General features: G+C 34.9%; 1 long non-coding RNA gene across 1 annotated transcript in view; it reads left to right on the top strand.

The window, feature by feature from the left end:
- Positions 1-277: 277 nt before the first annotated feature.
- The window catches only part of LOC141490074 (uncharacterized), a 72,146-nt gene continuing 56,204 nt past the window's right edge, over positions 278-16,219 (top strand). Inside the window, exon 1 of the long non-coding RNA XR_012469059.1 lies at positions 278-494. This is a non-coding gene — a long non-coding RNA (uncharacterized LOC141490074). The remainder of the gene's footprint in view (positions 495-16,219) is intronic.

Here is a 16,219-nt window from a genome sequence, read left to right as displayed (position 1 = left end):
AAACCTCCTAAGGTAGCTCCAAATCAGATTAAAATGTAATTTATATATGTTTAACAAAGTAAAATAAAAAGTACAAAACCATAGATAATGTTAATTTATGGTTTTCCAGGCAATATGAAGTTGGGCAAGAATCCATTTCTATTTGAATTTGACAACACTAAAATACACAACCTATAGATCCTATCCATCACTGAGCAAGAGAAGGAATAAAGTTCACTGCTTTGGGGAAGTTATAATGTTCTCCTAATGGCATCAAATTTCTTCTTTTCAAGAGACCTGTATTTTCTTGGTTGCACAACAGTCTACAAAAAGAAGAAATGGACTATCGTCGCAAAAAGACAATTGAGAGGATCATGGTTGCTGAACCATCTGAGATTCAATTAGAGTCTAGAAACTTTGCAGGAAAAGTGAAAACAAGATCATCAAAGAAACAGAGAAGCCAAAAATGATGGGCCCTTCATATAATGAAAATGAAGGATAAGAGAATATTTAATGTAAGTGAAGGATAACAGATGAGCAGCCATGTTATTCTATAGATGTTCTTTCAGTTTCAAGGAAGGACCAAGGAAATTGGATTGGCCTTGTATAATAAAATGAAAAGACAGCATGGGCCAATTATTATGAAGTCTAAAATTTAGGATGCAATCATGGGGGGAAAAAAACCTAACTGATGTAGTACCAAAGCCCCACCCCGCCCTTATATATTGTATCAGCTTAAGCAGAGGAAATGGGACATAAAAGCCTTCTAAAGACTACTCAAGAGAGGCATGATATAACAACAACGAAAACTTTAATTTGTACAGTGCCTTAATATTTAAAGAACACGCTCCATATGTTGTCATTTGATCCTCACTTCAGCCTTGGGAGGTAGGTGTTATTATCGTGACCACTTTAAAATGAAGAAACTGAGACTTAGAGAAACTTAAATGACTTGCCCACTTTCATACAGTTTGTAAATGTCTGAGGCAGTTTTCAAAATCTATTTCCAGTTTTACTACTCTATCTGATGCCTCCATTCCTTCACCCCCCCACCTCCCAACTGTCAAATTTAAGTTATGGATAATAAAAACAGTTTAGCAGTCTAAGACTGGATGATGAATTTTGCCCCAAAACTTTGTTGGCTGGGGTAAACCTTTGATTTGTAGCGCTGTTTCCATTCTCCTATCACTATGCTATGGATTCCAGATTCATATCTATACCCTCCTCTACCCCCAACTCAGTGGAGAGAATACATAATGAAGCTCATCTCAGATATGATTTATGGTATATGCTGTATGTCTATCTATCTATAGATATATACATATATATATGAGAGAGAGAGAAAGAGAGAGAGAGAGAGAGAGAGAGAGAGAGAGAGAGAGAGAGAGAGAGAGAGAGAGAGAAATGAAATCTTGGATAATCTAAATTGAAATGTAATTTGGATCAATGTACAACATGGAAACAAATTAAAGACTGACAGATTATTTTCTGTGGGGGGTGGGGGGAGGGAAGTAAGATTGGGAGAAAAAATCGTAAAACAAATAAAATCTTTAATAAATTGAATTGTATATGAAAGGGGTAACTTAATGGATAGAGAACTCAGTCTAAAGTCAGGAAGATTCATCTTCCTGAGTTCAAATCTAGCCTCAGACACTTATTTGTGTGATCCTGGGGAAATCACTTAATCCTGTGCACCTCAGTTTCCTCATCTGTAAAATAAATTGGAGAAGGAAATGACAAATCACTGTAGTATCTTTTCCAAGAAAATTCCATATAGGATTACAAAGATTTAGGCATGACTGAAAAATGACTAGATAACAATAACAAAAAGGAAAGTTCTCCAGCAGGAGAGTAGAAGAAACTAAATAAAACTCATATGAACTGTTGGCCTCAGCTTCCAGTATAATGAACTGGGGTGAAAGAAAGTACATGGAATAAAAGAGAAGCACAACAGGAAAAAAAAGAATATAAGGATGCTCGGGGGAAAAGAAAGACATTCAGAAAAAATAGAAAGTCTATGCTGCTAAAGCTTTTCCTATATTTGCAGATCAAATTCAAGTCATTACCTGACTTCATTAGAACAAATTAGGGCTGGTTTCCCAAAACGTGTCTCCATGGTCCTATGGATGACAGACAAATAATCACAGTCATTTCTTCCACATACACTAGGGCCTTATTTCTGAAATCTGAGGCCAGTCTGACTTAATAACCAAAAGAATCATAGAACTCTATAGCAGGGAAGGGCCTTGGAGACCACCTTGTCCAAACCTTTCATATCGTAGATGAAGAAACTGAGGCCCAAAGTATCTTACTAACTTGTTCAAGGTCACGTAGGGGCTTTTCCCTTCGAAATTCAAGGGTTGGTAATTTCTTCTTAGATAATGAATGTACTCTTTATCATTCTTGTAATTCTGAGTTAATCTTCACAGATCCATTTTTATGTTGTGGGTAAGGGTTGGAGTCCTTGTCATAAAATGAGATATTTGCAATATTTTGCTTTCCCTTGACCTTCCCACGTCCATCCTCGCAGGGGGCTCACCACGCCAGGAGAGTGTCGTGATTTTCCTGTCAGTGTATAGTATTTCATTGTTGTCATTACTGCATTTATCACATTCCTCCTTGTCATGGACCATTAGCATTCCAACAAGTAAGTATAAATTCTGAAATGCAAAGTCAAGCAAAGTCTGGTCAGGGAAACATGACTGTGCTCTCCTCCCAGCCTCACTGCACACAGAGGAGGTAGCTCCCATCTGGCCTGACCTGGCAGCTGAAACCCACCCTGGGGGCTTCACTTTGCTGTCAATCACAACACCCTGCTGTGAATGCAGTGTTGTCATTACTCTCACGTAGCTTCTCAGGCTGGTAGAAAAAAGTCAACAGGCAGCCTTGGACTGTCCATCCCAAAGCCCTCATTGGCCTTGGAGATAACAATGAATCAATACACGTCATCACTATAGCATCTCTGCTCTTCATGGTGCCCTTCAGCCCAAAAGGATCCTCAGACTCTGTGCAAGCTGATACTTTGCCTATGCTGTGCAGAAGGCTTGCTTCATCCACCCCTGGAGCCTGTCCTGCACCTCAGGGGTGGAATGCAAGCAGCTGTTTCACAGCCGCCCAACAATCCCATATTCTGCAGTTGGGACAGGAAGCCAGAGAGAATACCATATCCAATTAGAACTACAGGGGGGAATTTCAGGAGGTAAAACATCCTGAGCCATGGTTGGACCCTGGCCAGGACACCTGGCTAACACCCCAGTTCTCCCCAGAAAGCATCACTCTGTCCCAGTGACATCCACACCCCATTTCCCCTTTAGCTCCTCAGTCACCAAGGTAGAGTCCTTTCAAGTTCACTCTAACTCCATGCTCTATGAAGGAAGATCTCATGATGGTTCCTTATAAAGTACATGAAAAAAAGGATCTTAGGATGCTGCATGAGTGTCTTGGAAATCTTATCCAGGCACCCAGGATCCAGGAACTATTGGGTTGGAACAATATTATTAGGGCCTCAATGACGTGTTGGCATTAAGGTGTAAACTTCACCTTCTCAGGATTAGAGTATGAAGGTAAAAACTCCAGAGGGAATGGAAGGGACAGCTAGCCATAGGGCATTCATAAACCTGAGAATACTGACCTAAATTCTTTCTTAAGTGCACTTATCAGAGAAGCTAGGTGGCTCAGTGGATAGAGCACCAGCCTTGGAGTCAGAAGGACCTGAGCTCAATTCTGACCTCAGACACTTTTTAGTATTAATCTTTTGACAGATGGATTTAAGAAGAGAACCCTCCCAAAATGTACTGAGAAAGTTGCGTATATTACAACAAATTACGCAAAACTTCTTAAAGCATTAGCAAATATAATAATAATAGTCAGGTTTTCAAAACTCTTTATGTACATTACATCATTTAATTTTTGGAACAATACTGAGAAGCAGATGTTATCATTATTCTTGTTTTACAAATGAAGAAACTATAATGCTAGCTTTTCTTGTTAATTTAAAATCTAGCACCCTATCCTGTAAGCCAGGTTCCAATGGAACAACTCTGATAATGTTCATAATAGTTCAAAATAGCAATCTCAGAAGGGAAAAAACAGTCATATGAGTCCAGAAAATAGCACTCTGAAGGAAAAGAAAGTGAAATTTAACTAAGGAGTAGAAAAACTTTGGCAAAATATAACAATTCTCTGCAAAGTGGTTGACTCTTTTTAAAAAAGATAAATTAGAATTGGAATGTAAAATACAGAGGTGAAAGAATTTACTAACCAAAATTAAAAACAACAAAATTTGTACAACACAGTGGTATAAAACAAAAATACAGAACTTGAAATTTTGATGAAATAAAATAATCTAAGTATCATTTAGAACTAACCTAAATCTTCTGCAAAAAATAAATTAAAGGAAAAATTAAATACTCTATTTCAAATAATTATTCAGGAAATTACCTAGATATCATGAAAACAGCAAAATTTGTATTGTAAGAATCCACAAAACACCAATTGAAAGACACTCCAAGTGAAATTCACTCCAAAACATCATTGACAAATTTAATAATTACAGAATCAAACATTTATTCCCATCTCAAGAACATGAAGCAAAAATATGTAAAATTAATTTTAATTTACAAAAAAATGAAAAAAGTTAAAATACAATTTTTTGGAAAGTATATATTGATTGGATTAATGCATAATGTAATATATCACAAAATTGAAACTGAGCATTAAAATAATCAGATATTCAGCACAAAGGATTAGCTAATTCTTCAACTCATTCCTTCAAAAGAAGCCAAAGTATGCTGAGTATTCAACACGTAAACTGACCAAACAACAGAAAGTTAAACATTTTCAATAGTAATTTTAAAAAATTAAGAAATAAAAATGTTTGTTTTCACGTGATTAGAGCTAGATTAAGACAAATGAAATAGGTTTTTTGTCTATTCATTGATATGGGGGAGGTGTGGTTGTTGACTTACCCATTACTTGAGAGAAATTAAGAAGGCAAGAAGAATATCAATAGTCTAAAATATCCAAAGGTCAAAAGATAAAGGGAATAATCAGAGGAGTAAATCAAAAAGAAGTATATTAATACTTAATGAATGGAAAAATTTCATTTTGTCTATAGGAAATGTAAATATGAGAAGTTGAAAAGTAAAAGGTCAGGAAAAATTTTTTTCAGAATTCACAGGGAATAGTTAACATCATCATTAGCAACTTGCTAATTAAATTATGCTATTAAAATATTATCACATTTGATAATATGGAATAGAGACACGTGGTTTTGATTCCCATTGTTCTTTTAAGTTAATAGAAGAAAAAGGGGCAGCTAGGTGGCATAGTGGATAAAGCACCAGCCCTGGAGTCAGGAGTACCTGGGTTCAAATCCAGTCTCAGACACTTAATAATTACCTAGCTGTGTGGCCTTGGGCAAGCTACTTAACCCCATTTGCCTTGCAAAAAAAAAAAAACCTAAAAAAATAGAAGAAAAAGAATAGATTTCATGTATGATAAGTCCTACAGAAAGGGATGATAACTAGCTGTATCTGGCAATATTATAAAGTGATTCTGGAGGAGCATTTTGACACTTCAGAAGAAAAGCTTCTTCAAAGTAGTTTTTGGTTAAAAAGATGATGTTATGATATCAAAAGGACAAAATTAGGAAAATAACAAAGAATAGGATAATAGACCCTCAATTGTATCTCTTAGTATACTCTTTTGCATCGATTGATGTTTAACATTTCTGAGAATTGATTCTAGAGTAAGGATGAAATAAGAAAAGTAGAAGATTAAAATTATTTATGAAGGAAAAAAGTATTAATTTTGCTATATGCCAGGTACTGATATAAGTACTGGAGCTACAAATAGAAAGGGAATGTACATATATATATATGTATATATATACATATATATATGTATATATACATGTATATATATACATAGATAGATAGATAGAGATATATATATAATTCTTAGGTTTTAGGAGCTTATACTCTAATCGAAGAAGGTAGCATGTGAGGCATAGTGATGGGCAGGAAGAAATACTATGTTCATGGAATATACCGTGAAATCAATAATAAGTATAGTCACCAGGTGAAACCAGTTGAAAACCAAAGAGATGACGTTATTTGTCCAAGACCCTTTAGATGGAAAGTGTCAGAGACATAATCTAGTTCCCCTGACATCAAATTCAGTTTCTTACCACTTCAATCATAATACAATGTAAAAAAGGTATAAAATCATGATGTTCAGAAGCAAACAGAGAAACTATATTATACCAAAAAGCACTAAAACAAGAAAAAAATCTTTATTAAATACATGTATACCAAATAATTTAGAATCTAAATTAATGAAAGAAAAGTTGAGTGGATTTCAAAAAGACTTTTATGGTAATATACAAAGATTAGGAGGATTTAATGTACTTTCTTCAAAATTGGATAAATCTAATCAAAAACTAAATATGAATGAAAATATAAAACTGAAAAAATTGTTGGAAAAATATGTTTAACTGATCTATTGTGATTTCTGAGAGGGAATCCAAAGTGTCACAAAAGTCTTCAACTTTAATAGCTTAAAACTGCATTATATTATTTTATTAAATGCTTACTTAGCATAATATCTCCATAAAATATATTTTGTGCTGGAATATAAATGATTAAAGGAAAACCAATTTCGAACTTGAAAGAAATTTATTGATTATCCAGTGATAACCTAGATATTGTATAGGTGATAAAACCAGCTGAAAAACAGAGATGAAATGATTTGTACAAGATCCCTCAGGCAGAAAGTTTCAGAGACATAATCTAGTTCCTCTGATAGCAAGTTCAGTTTCTTACCACTTCAATCATAATATAATTATGAAAAGATAAAAAATTATAAATATATATGCTTTATAGCCTTTAATGCAACATAAAAAGTAATGAAAAATGATGAATAAGTTATGAGCACATGCAAATAAATATTTCCCTGAATATTAAATGAAAGGAAAAAATCATAGAAACAATAAATAATTTTGTTGAATAAAATGATCCTAAGGGCAACACACCAAATCTTATGATTTGTACATAGAGTAATCTTTAAAATAAAATGTATATTTGTGAAATATTATGTTAAAAATTTTAGGGGCAGCTAGGTGGCACAGTGGACAGAGCACCAGCCTTGGAGTCAGGAATAACTGGGTTCAAATCCGACCTCAGACACTTAATAATCACCTAGCCATGTGGCCTTGGGCAAGCCACTTAACCCCATTGCCTTGCAAAAATCTAAAAAAAAAATTTTTTTTAATTTAAATCAGGATTAATGAACTGAGCAGACAATGAAAAGGATTAGAAAGAAAACAGGCTGAGATTTGTAATGCAAGTTCATAATAAGAAATCTTGAAAAGGATAAAAAGGGAAGATTAAAAGAAAAATTTCATAGAACTGATTAAACTGAGATATAAATTTAAAATAAATTAATAAATTCAATATATGTTAGTTTACCTGTTCCAAACCTAAAATGTCATGGTAAAAATCAATAGGTAGAATTTTCAAAAGAAATGAAATAGTATTAATAACAGTTTCCATGAGATGAACCAATTAATAGTTAATAATAATAATAAAATAATGAAGATGATGAATGATAAACAGCATGGAAAATTTAAAAAAAGTGTATAAGTATCTACAAAATATAAACAAATGCCCAAATTGATAAACCAGAAATAAAGATTTTAAAAGATCCAATCTCAGCAAAGTACATTAAGTAAGCCATATATGAATCATCAAAAAGGAACAAAAGATAATGGATCAGACAGAATCTCAAATGAATTCTATCAAACATGTAAGTAACATTTGTCACATCTGTTTGTAAAAAAAAGCAAACACATACACACAGATACACACACATACACACACAAACAATCTTCAAAAACAAAGATTGAAGAGATTTTACCAAATTTATTTTAAGGAATAGATATGTCCCTGTCACCCAACAGAGAACAAATATTTATTAAGTATCTACTTAGTGTCAGACACTCTGCAAAGAGCTTTACAAATATTCAACAAACGGTTTTTGTCTTTGCAGCTAGTAAGAGTCTGAGATTAGATTTGAATTCAGTTTCTCCTGAATACTGGGCCAATGCTCTATCCATTGCACCTTTCTATTGCCTCATAACAACAACAACAATAATAATAATGGTAATAATAATAATACTATCTAACATTATGTAGAACTTACTATGTGCCTGTCATAATTGCTAAATTAACTATAATTATTTTCTCATTTGGTCCTCACAGCAATCCTGAGAAGTAGGTGCTATTATTGTCCTCATTTTATAGATGAGGAAATTAAAGCAGACAGAGGTTAAGTGACTTATTCAGGATCACACAGCTAATAAGTATTTGAAGATGGATTTGATTTCAGATCTTTTTTATTCTTTCTTCTTTTCCATTTAAAGCAAAAATAACCAAAAAATGTATATTTCAATAAATACAAAAATTTTTTGACAAAATACCACACACCTTTTTGTTTGAAACATAACGCTTATAAAAGCAAATGAATAAACAAATAACAAAAGCATAAGCATGGAAGGATCTTTCTTTAATATGATGAAAAAATTTTATTTAAAACCAAGAGTTAGTATTATTTGCTGCTGAGAAACACTGTTTACAGTGTAACAATCCTGTTACAAATAATCCCTCTAAACAATTTTTTAAAGAACTGTGTAATGAAAAATAATTTAAGGGAACTTTAGCAAACTGCCTCTGTTCAATTCAGAATCCTCATCGTACTGGCTTTAAGGTTCATTTCCCAGAGTTCATGATGCACCTGCTTCACCTAACTCTTCGCTTTTCTAAGGAACCTATAGTTTCTCGTTTCCTACTCAGATCTGGGTTGGAGGTTAATGCTGCTCCTCTTTGTCTTCTTGATAATTATTTAATCTACTGTTCCCTTGGATATTTGCTGATGTTTTTGTGGGGAAGAAAAACTTATCTATGACCTTCCACATCACCTCCATGCCCACTGTACCTCTGACCCTTCATCCTTCACTTCTACTTTGCTTTTAGAATCAAATACAAACTCAGGAATTTGGCATCTAAGGTCTACCATAGTTCACTTCTAACATCTACTTCTATTCTGTATTGCTAGCCTTCCTACAGTCCACATTCCAGTCAAACTAGACCAGTCTTTATTCTCTGAACTTAACATTCCATCTCTTGCCACTGTACATTCCTCTATAAGACACAACCCATTTGTGGAATGCATTTCTTCTTTAATCCCTCTATCCCCAGTCCCTCACAGATTCTTCATCTCAGTTACACCACTCCATATATGAAGTCTTCCATAATTCCCCAAATTGTTAGTTAGCTAGTCCTTGCTTCATATACCATGATTAAGTAATTAGTGAGAAAGTGAAATAAATAATTTATCTTCTATTCAGCTCAGATGGAGGACTCAGGGTAGATCATCCCCTCTTCTCAACTCTGGACCCTTTCAGATAGTATTCAGTCTTTAAGTAGTCCAGTGCCTAAAGACTTCAGAGGTCAAACTCACTTGTCTCTGTCTCTGTTACCTTACCCTTCTTTCTTCTTCATCCCCCTTCATCAGTCATAAGATGAAGGAATAAGAAATCACTTTTAACTAATATTTAAATTTTTTCATTAAGAATTTAAAAAATGTAGGTGTTCCATGTACAAAGGAGAAAAAAGAGAATCCTATAGGAAATTGTGAATCTCTATTATTATGTAGATGCCTCCAGAGCTATAAGGCACCATAGTGGACAGACTTCTAGTCCAACCCTCCAGTAAACAAGTCTCTCCCCTTCTAGTTACACAAGTTTGATTAACTGGTATGTTTGGCATCAAATAATTGGAGTGTTCAGCCTGAGCTAGACTAAGAATGATTTTGAAAGTGATGAAAATTAAAATGGAAAGAGCACATTGTATGTATGTCCATTATCTGATTATTTACATTCTAAATACTAAATTCTAAGTAACTTTCCATTTTTAAATTTTTCTTCTTTTCTTTTCTTTCTTCCTCCTCTCTCCTTCCCTTCTTCCCTTCCTCTCTCCCATTTTCTTCCCTCTCTTCCTTGCTTCATTCCTTGCTTCCATCCTTTCTTTTCTTTCCTTCTTCCTTCCTTCCTTTCTCTTTCTCTCTCTCTTTCTCCCTCCCTCCCTCCCTCCCTCCCTCCCTTCCTTCCTTCCTCCCTTCCTTCCTTCCTTCCTTCCTTCCTTCCTTCCTTCCTTCCTTCCTTCCTTCCTTCCTTCCTTCCTTCCTTCCTGTCTTTCTGTCTTTCTTTTTCTTTCTGTGAAGGGGTGGGTAGAGTGTACACAGAACCTAATATGTTGAGACTATTATTCCAAAACCTGGAGGTAGTGACCCACTCCATGATTCACATCCACAAGATGCTTTGAGTAAAAAGACCTAGCCAGAGGTGTCACACTCATGTCAACCATATTGAATGCCATACTCTGTCTTTAACTTAATAATGCTTTGCCCTAATTTCTTTTTTTTTAGTTTTTTTTTTTTTTTGCAAGGCAATGGGGTTAAGTGGCTTGCCCAAGGCCACACAGCTAGGTCATTATTAAGTGTCTGAGGCCGGATTTGAACTCAGGCACTCCTGACTCCAGGGCTGGTGCTCTATCCACTGCGCCACCTAGCCACCCCATTTTGCCCTAATTTCTAATGAATTTCTAGTTAATTGTGTTTCTATAGTTCCTACCGCAAGTTTTTTTTTGTTTTTGCTTGTTTGTTTGTTTTGCCAACTGTTTATCTAAGAAGAATGAGTCTACCAACACGCAATAGTTCAATTCACTTTAAATATAAAGATCTAATAATATTTTTGCTATGGGAAGCAATGAGTTAGAAAAAGTCCAGATTTAGCTGGAGTTAACTGTAAAACCAAGAAGTGACAGTGACCTTTCCTCCCTCCTTCATTTCCACATTTCTCTTTTGGAATCGCATTGTTTTTAAATCCTGAAAAAGGCTGCCAATGTATGGCAGACACTTCGGTAATTGACGTTAATTGTTATTTTCCTTGAAAGACATCCCGCAGCCCAAGTGTGGTAGGAAAGACTGAGACCTCCTTACCCATAGTCAGTCATCATCATTATAATAACTCACATTTACACAGACCTTTAAGGTTAACAAAAATTTCCCTCACAACAACCCAGTCTGAATGGGTAATACACTCATAAAATCATAGAATCTCAGAATTGGCAAGAATCTCTAGTTCATCTAAACTAACCCATACCCGTCTAAAGACATGTCTTCTATGACTTACCCAATTAGTGGTAAACCACCTTCTGCCTGAAAACTTACAAAGGAGACAGGAAGAGGCTAGGAACCAGGGAGAGAGTTACCAGTTCCAGTGTGGCTCTGTGCAGGGAGCATGGATTTTGGAGTGAAAAAGAAAAGGGATTTAAACCCTCTCTCTGATTCTTGGAGTAAATCATAACCTTCCTGTGCTTGTGTTTATTTATTTTTAATTTAGAGGGTAATGAACTTGATAGTCTCTATAATCCCATTCCATTTGGAACTGCCCTAAATGTTAGAAAGCTTTTCCTTACTTCAAGATGAAAGCTACATCTTTGTACATTTGGGCTAGATATTATCATTCTTAAATTATAGATGGGGAAACTATTCTCTGAAAGATGATATAGGTTGCTCAATGTCACCTAACTAGTGTATATCTGAGGACTGAGGTTGTATTAGATCTCTGACAATCTGGTGTTCATTTAGGTGATCTAGTCTGGGCATGGGAATTAGGGAGGCAGCTATGTTATGTTGGATATAGTCCAAAAGGTGCTCTATCTATCTATCTATCTATCTATCTATCTATCTATCTATCTATCATCTAGCTACCTATTTATCAATTTACATATTAATCTATCCATGTATTTATGTCTATTAATTTATATATTTATCTGTTTATCGATTTATATTTAGAGTTATCAATTTATATATCTAGCTAGCTATGTTGATTTATCTAGCTACCTATAATTTTATCTATCTGCCTATCATCTATCTCTGAATTGGTGTATCAATATGCCTATCAATTTATTTATCTTTTCATCTGCCAATCTGCCTATCTGTCTAGCTAACTAACTAGCTATATCTATCTATATCTACTCATCAATTTAGCTGCTATCAGTCTCTGAATTTATGCATCAATATGCCTATCAATTTATATAAATTTCTACCTGCCTATCTACCTATTTATTGATCTATATTTCAATTTATATATCTTCCAATCTCTCCATCTACCTATCTATTGTGTTTGCTTTAGATAGGGCAGAGTAGATTTTTAAATGGGCTAATGTCCTGAAAATAATTTATATTTTTTTCTTCAGACAATTCTGGCAAAATAATGTTTCAAGCTGTAAAGGTGGAACTGATTTTCATCTGGTCTTACTATATCAAGGAAATTTTCTGCTACTCAAGAAAACATCATACCAAAAATATTTTCAATTCATCAAACAGGAATTTGGGACCCCCTAATGTGCTATGACCCATGTGGCCAGGTGTATCTTGAAAATTTATAGACCAGAAAAAATTGGAAAAGATGCACAAAAAGAAAAACCCAAGTTCTAATGATGGAGATAACATGAGTCCCAGGCTCAATCAATGAGTCACTGGCACAGATCAATTCAATTCAAGCATGTCTGGTCCATTCACGTTATTTATTCTACCTAGTTCCATAGATATTTAGGATATCAGGAATATTTGCTATTGTTATTAGTCAAAAAAAAGATTCTGTAAGAATATAATTTCAATTACTTAGCTTTAAGGTTAGAGAAGTTCTGCCACAATATCAATAGATTTGTCAGAATGTTGATTATTAATTATAAATAACAAGGAACCGTACAATGGCATAAGAAAACCACATATTGAAAACTAAGCAGGCCAATTACTCTATTCCTAGCTTCAAGATGAGTTCTCTATAATCCTTCTAGATTTATTAGTCTACGATTCCAGAAACATGCCCCCAAATGTTCCTTTTCTATCAGGAGTTTGGACCCATATGAGGAATTGTATTAGAAACTTCTTGACAACAGGAAGTGATTTTTTTTCTCCAACTCTCAATCAACTGACAAGTTATTTATTGTGTTCATATTGTGGTATTAGCATATTATTGTGGTATTGAAAAGAAGAGAAATTTAATATTCTAGTCCTTGAGGAATTCTCAATATAATTTATCTATGTCCTGTCCCCCTGTCTCATTATACAGAGTATAGGGTTGTCTATTCATAAGAGGAATAGCAATTACCATCATAGGAAAAACTGAAATGCTTTCTCTCACCTGGTCTTCAGTTTGATTGCTTAACTTTACCACTTAGAAGGATTATAAAAGGCAGGTCATTCACAGAGAAGGTCTTGTTTTCAGCCTTCCCTGGACTATGTAGTTCCAATGTGTTTGTAATAAATGACAAATTTTTCTAAGATCTGCAAGTGGTTCTGTGCATGCAATCCTTTAGCCTGGAGGTAGAAGTGGTAGAATAGAGGATTTGGTGAATCTATCTTTCATTTTTAATGATTATTATTTAATGGAGGCTATAAGCTTTTTGTGAAATGGCACAGTTAGTCCCTCAGGAAAGGTAGGTGGGGCAGATATTAACTTTAAGCTGAGCAAGATGGAAAGTAGTTCTGTAAAAATCCCAACAGTATAGGCCTTCTGAAATGGAAAACTTTAGTTTAGTGATTTCTGACAGACTTTACTAGAAGGAACTTTAACATAAGTAAGAAATAAAAAAAAAAAACTTTGAGAAAAATTCCCTAGAACTGGGATAAGGGATCTCCCCCCGACTTTCTTCTTTATTTAGTTGATCCAGACCTTAAATGTGAAGAATTAGAAATATGCTAGGGAAGTTGGACAATGCCCCTGCTCAATGACAATAGGAAGGCACATTCCTGAATCAGGATTTGGACAGTTATATTTCTTTTATCATTTAATAGGACATTGTGGGCAACGAGGTGGTGCACTAGATAGGGTACTAGACCTGCAGTAAGGAAGACTCATCTTAATGAGTTCACCTCTAGACTCAGACATTAAACTGTGAGACTCTGGGCAAGTCTCTTAAGTCTATTTGCTTTGTTTCTTCATCTGTAAAATGAACTGAAGAAGGAAATTAAAAATCACTCTGATTTCTTTCTGAAAGAATCTGAAATAACTGAACACAATAAAGAGTTGTTCAATTTATTGAATATCATGGATGATTCAATTGAAGCTTCTCTCTCCAAAATTAAAAACGACGTTCAATAAAATGAACTTTTCTCTATTCTCATCCTTCTTTGACTCTTTATAACATTGGGCACTGTTGATGTTCATCTTCATCTGGATACTTTCTCTTCTCTAATTTTTTATGATCTTTCTCCCTCTGGTTCTTCTCTTATCTGTCTAACGACTCTTCTGTCTCCTTTGATAATCATCCAGGTCCCATTAGCTGTCTCTTTTCCTTCTTACTGACTATATTGATGTTCATTGATCATTTCTGTGTAGGTGATTTTCAAATCTATAGATTTCAAATCTACAGTTAGTTCTACTCTTTCTGCTGAATTCTACTCTTGCATTACCAGTTGCTTTTGTATATCTTAAAATGGATGTCCTGTTGGCCTCCTGAAATTCTGAAGTCAAATTGTCAATTGATTGGTACTTTGAGAAAAAGATAAATATTGATAGATCCTCTTATCAAGAAGTTTCTAATCTAATTTATCCTGTAGGTGCAAAAATATTGATAGAAGATGAGAGTTTGGAGATATGATTCTGGAGTCATAGGCTACCAATTTGCAACACAGAATTCATTTTCTCCCATCATTGTCATCCTTAGCTCTTCATATGCGCTCACCCCACATATTTTATATTTTGTCAAATCCAAGTGTCTATACTCCAGTGTCTCCATTCACATAGACACCACCCTAGTATAAGCCCTTGTAACCTCATTCCTAGATTATTGCCTGGACGATTACAAAGACTTGCTCTTCCCAAAGTTCCTAATGATCACTTAGTTGCCAAATCCATTCTCCTTGACTTATTTGAATCTTTTGATGCTGTTGATCACTCTCTCCTTAACATTCCTCTTGTCCTGAATTTCCTCCTACCTATTAGATCACTCCTTCTCTCTTTTACTACATCTTACTCCAGATCATGCCTTCTAATCATGTGTCCCTCAGGTTCTGTCCTGAGCCCTCTTCTCTTCTCACTTCAGACTTTCTTCATTTGGTGATCTCATCAGTTCCCATGCATTTAATTACCATCTCTAGGTTGAAGTTTCTCAAATCTACCTTGCCTGCTCTAACCTAGCAACTATTCAGAGATGTCAAATAAGAAGTTTAGTAGATATCCAGTACTTGAAATGTCTCAAACAGGCATTATTATTATCTTTCTTCATTAACTCTTTCCCCACTACTACCTTCCCTGTCACTTTGTAGGGCAGCACCATTCTTTCAGCCTGCTAAGCTCACTGCTAAGCTTAGGAATCATATTAGATTCTTCACTATCTTTGGGCCACCATAGGTAAGCTGTCAAGTTCCATTGATTTCATCTTTGCAACATCCAAATTCTCGCCTTTCTCTCTTCTGATATGCCACCACATTGGTATAATTTCTCCTAACTTCAATCCTTAATGATTGCAATAGCCTATTAGTAGGTCTGCCTGCCTCAAGTCTCTCTCCTTTCCAGTTCATACTCCACTGAAACTCACAGGGTGGGTTATGTCATCCCACCCCACACTCCTTACTTAACAAATGCCTAAGGCTTCCTATTGCCTCGAGGAACAAATACAAAGTGAACTGTTGGACATTGAAAGTCATTCATAATTCAGCCTCTCCTACCTTTCCAGTCTTCTTACACCTAAGAACTGATAAGAACTCTTTGATCCAGTGACACTGGTCTTCTGACATTACATCTCTCATTTAGTAGAATTGGACTACTACATACAATTCATTTGTTCTAGCCATTCCCCACATCTAGTATGCTCTCTCCCTTCAAAACTGACTACTTACTTCCATGGCTTCTTTTCATTTCCAGTTGAAATCCCACCTTTTACAGAAAGTCTTTCCTAGCCCTTCTTAATTAAAATGTTTCCCCATTTAACTTGTTTTCATTAGCTTTGTTTTATAACTTTTGTATAGATTTTGTTTGCATGTCATGTCCCTCATTAGTGTGTAGGTTCCTTGAAGGCAGGTCCTGTCAAATAAATTAGCTTATTGATTAACCTATGACCTCAGAATTATGTCCTCAAACTCATATCTTCTATCAATATTTTGCACCTAT

This window comes from Macrotis lagotis, chromosome 5, assembly GCF_037893015.1.
Source record: "Macrotis lagotis isolate mMagLag1 chromosome 5, bilby.v1.9.chrom.fasta, whole genome shotgun sequence".
In the NCBI taxonomy this organism is placed as follows: Eukaryota; Metazoa; Chordata; class Mammalia; order Peramelemorphia; family Peramelidae; genus Macrotis; species Macrotis lagotis.
The sequence above is the reverse complement of the archived record's forward strand: the minus strand, read 5'-3'. Positions and strand labels throughout refer to the sequence as shown.